This window comes from Alosa pseudoharengus, unplaced genomic scaffold, assembly GCF_046254945.1.
Source record: "Alosa pseudoharengus isolate Yale_2024_CS ecotype anadromous, Long Island Sound unplaced genomic scaffold, YU_APseudo_1.1 YU_APseudo_1.1_scf_12, whole genome shotgun sequence".
NCBI lineage: Eukaryota > Metazoa > Chordata > Actinopteri > Clupeiformes > Clupeidae > Alosa > Alosa pseudoharengus.
The window spans coordinates 15494664-15502163 of NW_027468587.1; the positions used below are offsets into that span (position 1 = coordinate 15494664).

At 46.9% G+C, this 7500-nt stretch overlaps 1 protein-coding gene across 1 annotated transcript in view; it reads right to left on the minus strand.

The window, feature by feature from the left end:
- Nucleotides 1-7500, minus strand: part of bbs9 (Bardet-Biedl syndrome 9) — a 144868-nt gene that overhangs the window by 101156 nt on the left and 36212 nt on the right. The window lies entirely within an intron of this gene.

Consider the following 7500-nt stretch of genomic DNA (forward strand, 5'->3'; position numbering starts at 1 on the left):
AGATACACTAATGCACAAACAAAGGAAATCAGTTCAGGTAGAAGGATGTGGGCAATATCTACCAAATATAGTGTAAGTTACAGAACAACTGAAGGAGCTACTGATCTCTTGCAAAATTGATTAAAAACTGAAATACCGGTATGTTGGCACATACACTTGGCACTTGACATTACAGCACTGCAAACATTTATTTACGTTAGAAACACCAAATATTTCACATGCACCACTGACATGTTTGAGAAGGAAAAACTGCCGCTTCCAAATACAGCAGAGCATTCAGCCGTGACCGGAATGGCTGGCAGTTCCGGGAAAAGCGCAAAGAGATGGGGACGGAGGAGTAGCGGTGGCGTTGGCCGGGGCAGAGGCCTCGCACGTCTTCGCCACTCAGCACTCTCTCTCTCTCTCTCTCTCTCTCTCTCTCTCTCTCTCTCTCTCTCTCTCTCTCCTCCATCACACCTTCTGGAGCGACACCCTCCCCCCCCCCCCCCCCCCACCCACTCCAAACACACACTAAATCCCAAAGTCCACTCTTCCTCTCTCCAACACCCCCACCCCTCCACCACCTACCCACGCCACAGCTCTTGATCTTGAGTCCACTTTTCAGTGGACACGCAAGGTGCACTGCAAAAGACTTTCTCCAACTTGGAGGAGGGAAAGAAAAAAAAAACACACTCTGTCCATCACCACTGTGCAGAGTAAACACCAGAGCAGGCTCACCCCAACTGGCCTGCCTCTCTCTCTCTCTCTCTCTCTCTCTCTCTCTCTCTCTCTCTCTCTCTGGGTGTGTCATTGTCCACTGGTTTGCTTGTGCATAACTCTGTGTGGCCGCACTGTACTATACTGCATTGCCTGTCACCCAAACCGCACTTGCCTGAACCGCCTCCGCTAAACACACACGGTCCAATTAACACCGCCTCCGCTAAACAAGCCATCTCATCCACCACATCAGCACCTACAGCCAGGCAATAATAAACACCCACTGCGGGGGGTTCGGGCCATTGAAATCTTTTAATTTTATTCACCTAGAACAAAACTCAGCTAAACAAAACAAGGTCTTCACTAAGGGCGGACAGATCTGAATCTCTCCACAAACAACTGGACCAGAACACAACAGTGCTCTTCTGAATAACAACTGCAGAACTTCAGTTCAACTTCAGCTTGAGACATAAGCTCACTCTTTGCCTGCTGTTGCCCTCTGAAAAAGAGGGCAGTTTAAGATTGCATTGCAGTCTACTGGGACTTAACTTATTTGGACACATAATGGCATCCCATCCCTGTAGTTTCCACTTAACACAGCTTTTCATGTGCCTATGTGCCTACTGGGAGAATTCAACATGATATTATGGAGCAATCGGGTCAGCCGTAATTTCTATTTCCAGTGTGCACAGCAAATGCCTCAGCCTCAAGACAGCGACTGATTTGAACCCAAATTCCCAGTCATGAGTCCAGAGTGCCTGGTCCCCCTCTCTCCCTGGTCCTCCTCTCTCCCTGGTCCACCTCTCTCCCTGGTCCTCCTCTCTCCCTGGTCCTCCTCTCTCCCTGGTCCTGGTCCCCCTCTCTCCCTGGTCCTCCTCTCTCTCTGGTCCCCCTCTCTCCCTGGTCCTGGTCCACCTCTCTCCCTGGTCCTCCTCTCTCCCTGGTCCACCTCTCTCCCTGGTCCTGGTCCTCCTCTCTCCCTGGTCCTGGTCCCCCTCTCTCCCTGGTCCCCCTCTCTCCCTGGTCCTGGTCCACCTCTCTCCCTGGTCCTCCTCTCTCCCTGGTCCACCTCTCTCCCTGGTCCTCCTCTCTCCCTGGTCCTGGTCCCCCTCTCTCCCTGGTCCCCCTCTCTCCCTGGTCCTGGTCCACCTCTCTCCCTGGTCCTCCTCTCTCCCTGGTCCCCCTCTCTCCCTGGTCCACCTCTCTCCCTGGTCCTCCTCTCTCCCTGGTCCTCCTCTCTCCCTGGTCCTGGTCCACCTCTCTCCCTGGTCCCTCTCTCTCCCTGGTCCCCCTCTCTCCCTGGTCCTGGTCCACCTCTCTCCCTGGTCCACCTCTCTCCCTGGTCCTCCTCTCTCCCTGGTCCTGGTCCAACTCTCTCCCTGGTCCTCCTCTCTCCCTGGTCCTCCTCTCTCCCTGGTCCTCCTCTCTCCCTGGTCCTGGTCCCTCTCTCTCCCTGGTCCTCCTCTCTCCCTGGTCCTGGTCCCCTAGCTAGCTGTGGTCATGTGTGCTTTGTTGCAGCAGATGAAGGCCAGCGTCCTGCTGCTGCCTCCACTGGGCAGGAGAGAGCAGCAGGGCCCTGGTGCTGAGTGATATGCATACACAAGAGTTTCACACACCACCCACGACTCACCCTGGCCCCATCACACATAAACACACACACACACACACACGTGTAAACATGTGGATATGTCCATGAACATGCGCACACAATAAACAAACCCACATATGTACACAAGTACACATGCATAAAATCATTATCATGCTCAAATACAAAACAAACACACACACATACTTACTGTGTGTGTAAGAAAGCATACACATGTAAAAAACCCATTATGGATTAACAGGGGCGCAGCTACCCATTTTTTGAGGGGTATGCAACAACAAATTGGCGCCCCCCCCCCCAAAAAAAAAAAAAAAAAAAAAAACACAAACAACTAAAGTAAACTTAGTGCAAATTATTATTTTTATAAGAAATTCTGCCAATTTGAACTTGAAGTATTGTTAAATGGTACATTGTCAATTTAAGACTTTAAGAGAGTCTAAACGGTTCTCATAACGTCCTTTTGCCAGCTGTTGCTCACAAAGGATAAGGCTGATCCAACTCTAGCCTTTGTTTGCCACATTATCAGCACAATATTAAGCTATTAATATTAGGATTGTTAGGAAATGACATGTAGGATTAGGATTGTTAGAAAAAACATGTTATGAGTTGTTGCTAGTGTGACATTTCTGTTTGCAGTTTGCTATTAAAAGTTCAGTATGAGCATGGTAGCCACCTAGCTATCTTAATGGAATAGGTTATATGTTTCAATCGTCATATGCTTAGCAAACGCTAGTCTGTTAACATGAATATTTGCAAGCCTCTAAGCACAGACGTCACACTTTAAATCCTACCAGTTGCTTGATCACCATCCACTTATTTAACTACTGTCGCATCCCTTGACATCCCATCTCATTTTCCTCTTTCTCTTTCTATGTTTAGCCCCCGACATTTTTTTTTCTGCTGTATCCATCTTTTTCCATAGACGAAAACTGCTCACTCAGTGCTCACGGCGCCCCCACTCCCTTTTTTATGTCAACATTCTATGATGGAATCTTATGAGATAGGGCGCCTACTCTAGCCTGTTAGTCCCTAAAATGTTTATAAAATGTTATCTAACATTGAGGAAATGCAGAAATGATTTAGAAACGTACAACTGTAGCTACATATAGAATCAGGGCCGGAGTGGGGTCACTTTTCAGCCCGGGAGTTTCAGGCCCAAGACCGGCCCAATTTTTTCATAGTGGTGGAAATTGGATAAATGAATGTAGTTTTTATTAGTATGGTTCAACAAATGTGTAAAGGTTATATAATAATTCACTTCAACTGAGAAGTTAACAAAAAATATTCCACTATTCCACAAGTTAACAAAAACAGAAAGAAAGAAACAAAAAAAAACAGAAAGAAAGAAAGAAAGAAAGAAAGCCTTTGAAATGTAGCCTATCCCACGCTTCCACAAAGAGGCATATTGAACTAATGTTTAGGCTACATGCTTTTTTGCATGGGTAGGCTATATTGTTTGGTGATTTAGCCTAGGCTACTCCTTTACTACACCCTCTTCTGAGCAAACAAGGCATATAGGTTTATCATGTAGCAAAATTGCTCTTTTTTTTACATTAAATAACTTCAATTTATCCTCTCTACTTGTCCCTGTAGTCATGGCCTCCTCATCACTAATTTAGGGCATTTTCAATGGTCGACTGGTTGATCTGCTGTTCAGAGGCTACAATTTTTACCGCAAAGGCCTACACAGATCAAGCTTCAGTTTTGTTATTAGCATACTGCAAAGTCTATGAATCGGATACAAAAGGCTATATTTTAAGTAATTTAATATGTTGCTTACAAATAGCTTGACAACGCTACAACGTCCAATATTAGCCCAATAATTACATTGCTAATAATCATTGCCTATAGGCTATCTCTCTTTACCAGTTGCCACTTTTGTCTGTAATCTGGAAGCTATGCACATTTAGCAGCATTCTACCTGGCCGTTTCACTCCCTCCTGGCCTCTTTCTACCATCCATCCTTCCTGACGCTTATGGCTACTGTAGGGCCGGCCCGGCTATCTGTATCTGAGAAAATTTTTTGGAAAAGACAGGCTATATGGACCCAACCAACTCTTTTTGGGAGGGGAGAACTCCCCTCCACATGGTAGGCTACAACCCATGCAGAAGCAACGGTGTCATGCACAGAATGCGGAACGTGTATAGCCTACTTATAGACTAACGTCCACCCCGGGCCTGTATAGAATATACCAAATATATTATTATTATTATTATTTTTTTTTTTACCATCGCTTTGGCGCCCCCACGGTGCTGCGCCCCTATGCGCCGCATATAGCGCATACCCAGTTTTTGCGCCACTGTGGATTAACTAGGGAGAGACCAGTAGCTAATAATGGATTAACCAGGAAGAGACCGGTAGCTAATAATGGTTGACAAGGGAGAGACTGGTAACTCATAATGGATTAACCAGGAAGAGACCGGTAACTAATAATGGATTAACTAGCAAGAGACCGGTAACTCATAATGGATTAACCAGGAAGAGAGTGGTAACCAATACTGCATTAACTAGGAAGAGACAGATAACTCATAATGGATTAACCAGAAAGGGACCGGTAACTAATAATGGATTGACAAGGGAGAGAGCGGTATCACCACATGCACCATCATAATGAACACTCCTTGTCATCCTCAGTGAGGTCCCTCGGTCCAGCTGAGCCTACTCACAGAGCAGGAATGAGAGAAAGGAGATGAGTCCAAGAATGAGGATTCAATGCCAAACATCAGAACTGAGAGTGAGGAAGATGAGCCATAGACCAGTAAGGAAGATTAGCCAATGACCAAAGACGAGGACTCGAGGGCAAGGAAAATGAGATCTTACACACAGGAAGGTGAGGAAGCTGTTAATGAGGAGGAAGAGGAGGTTGAGGAAGGTGAGGAAGCTGTCAAAGAGGAGGAAGAGGAGGTTGAGGGGGACGTTAAAAACGAAAAACAGCTATCTGGTGACGTAAGGCGGAGGTGGCCCATGTGATAATGAAGTCATCTCGTTCGCACTGATCTCTGGACAGGAGTTTAGCACATCTCCGCGCTCCGCTGTAAATCCTCGCCAGAGCGTCATTTTCAGCGCCGTAAATCTGTTACGAGTGTGTTGTGGAACAGGCAGACATTTTCGGCTGCCCCCGAATGCCACGCCAGTACATTAAAACAGTAGACTTTCCACTATTGTAAATCCATTAGCAGCATTTAAAAGAGGGGCCGCCGCCGCTGCGGCACTTATTGCAGGGGCTGCTTCTGGAAGTTTCTCTCTTTTCTTTTTTTCTCTCGTCCGCTCTCGCAAATCCCCTTGAGGAGTGTTGGAGGAGTGGACATTTCCCCCCCTTCGTTGTGCGTGTCTTCTCTTGAGCGCTTTAAGACAGGACAGCTCGCCACTATAAATCCTGTCAAGGAGTGTCTTGAGGGTGCTAATTATCACCCCCAGGAGTAAAAGGGGGTGGGCTGAAGGAGGGAGGGAGAGAGGGAGAGAGAGATAGAGAGAGAGAGAGAGATAATGTGATGGATAGAGCAGGGAAAGGGGGGATGGTGTGAGGTGTGAACCTGAGCAAAGGAGGGAGAAATGAAAGGGAGAAGATGACAGAGAGGGAGGATGGAGGATAAGGAAGCCCTGGGCATTCCAGCCATTCCAGCCGGACCAAGTCAAGCAGCACACCGCACTAATGAAGATTAACATGCTTTTAACACACGGCTACGGGGCATACAGAGGGTGTCTCTCTCATTGTCTCTCTCTCTCACACACACACAGAGTTTTCGTCAAACTCAGAGAAAATATGGGAAACTCTTCCAACACAGCCATAGCCTGACCTTTGAGACTAGACAGGTAGAACGGAAGATGCATGACCAGACTGATCAAACTAGAGGACTTTAAGTGAGGTGTATATCTAGCCTATAGTCTGTATGTCTAAGTGTGTCTGTGTGTACTGCATGCGAGTGTGTATGTGTGTGCGGACTATGTGTGTGTGTGTGTGTGTGTGTGTGTGTGTGTGTGTGTGTGTGTGGTTGTGAGAGAGAGAGATAGATAGAGAGAGATAGAGAGAGTGTAGTGCTGCTCCTCTCCCACTGTCTTTGTTGTTCAGTGTTTTCTCCCTCTCTCTAACAGGCTTCTCTCTCTCTCTCTCTCTCTCTCTCAAATGACCCATTGTGCTACTCTGGGAGAGTGAGCTGTACCTGTGATCTAATCTGTCAAACAGGGCTGCCATCGCCCAGAGGCTGCCGTGAAGCACTGCAGAGTGCCCGGGCTTTCCACGCTCTATTTTTGGAAGCACAATAAAAAAAATTACCTAAAAAGAACGAGAGAAAGAAAGGGGGGAAAAAGAAAAAGTCTGCCCAGATATTTCCAAGCCATTTCAGGTTTAATGCGCTTTTAGGAACCTTTCCACTCAGCGCTGCCAACACGGACAGCGTCCAAAGGAAACAATAGTACAAACGCCACGTTTTTTTTTTTTCGTTTTTTTTCTTCTTCTTCTTTTTCTTCTTCCTCTTGCAGCGAACATTTTGAATTGAGCAAAATAATAAGGTGAAGAAGGAAAAAAAAAAAAGGCCTTGTGATATTTTCATTTAAAGAAAGAAAGAGGTTTTTGTCAGTTTGAGGAGGGGGGGGGGGGGGGGGCAGTGAAGTTGTAATGTCTTCCAGAGCATGTTCAGAGTCTGTACACTGCCTGGAAGCAGGCTCCTCTGTTTCAGGGTCCGACACAGATACTGATCCTCAGACTCCCAGAGAGCCGTGCCAGGTCCCAGAGCACAGCACATGTGCACATATGCCTCTGAGCACTCACAGACGTAGGGACCACAGCATTGAGTCCACATATCTGAGCACTCACCGACCTGGGGACCACAGCACTGAGTCCACTTACGCCTCTAAGCATTCACAGACCAAAGGACTATAGCACTGAGTCCACATCTCTGAGCACTCATAGACCAGAGGATTACAGCACTAAGTGCATACATGCTTCTGAGCATTCACAGGACTACACCTCAGGACTACAGCTGTACAGACTGAAGTGAGATGAAGGAGGACAGAGAGAGAGAGAGAGAGAGAGAGAGAGAGAGAGAGAAAGGAGCTGTTTCACATTAGAGAGAAGAGAGATGCTGTCAGACAGACATACTGAGAGACAGAAAAACAGATTGACAGAAATACTGACAGACAGACAGACAGACAGACTGACAGACAAGACAGACAGACATGCTTGCAAACAAACAGAAAG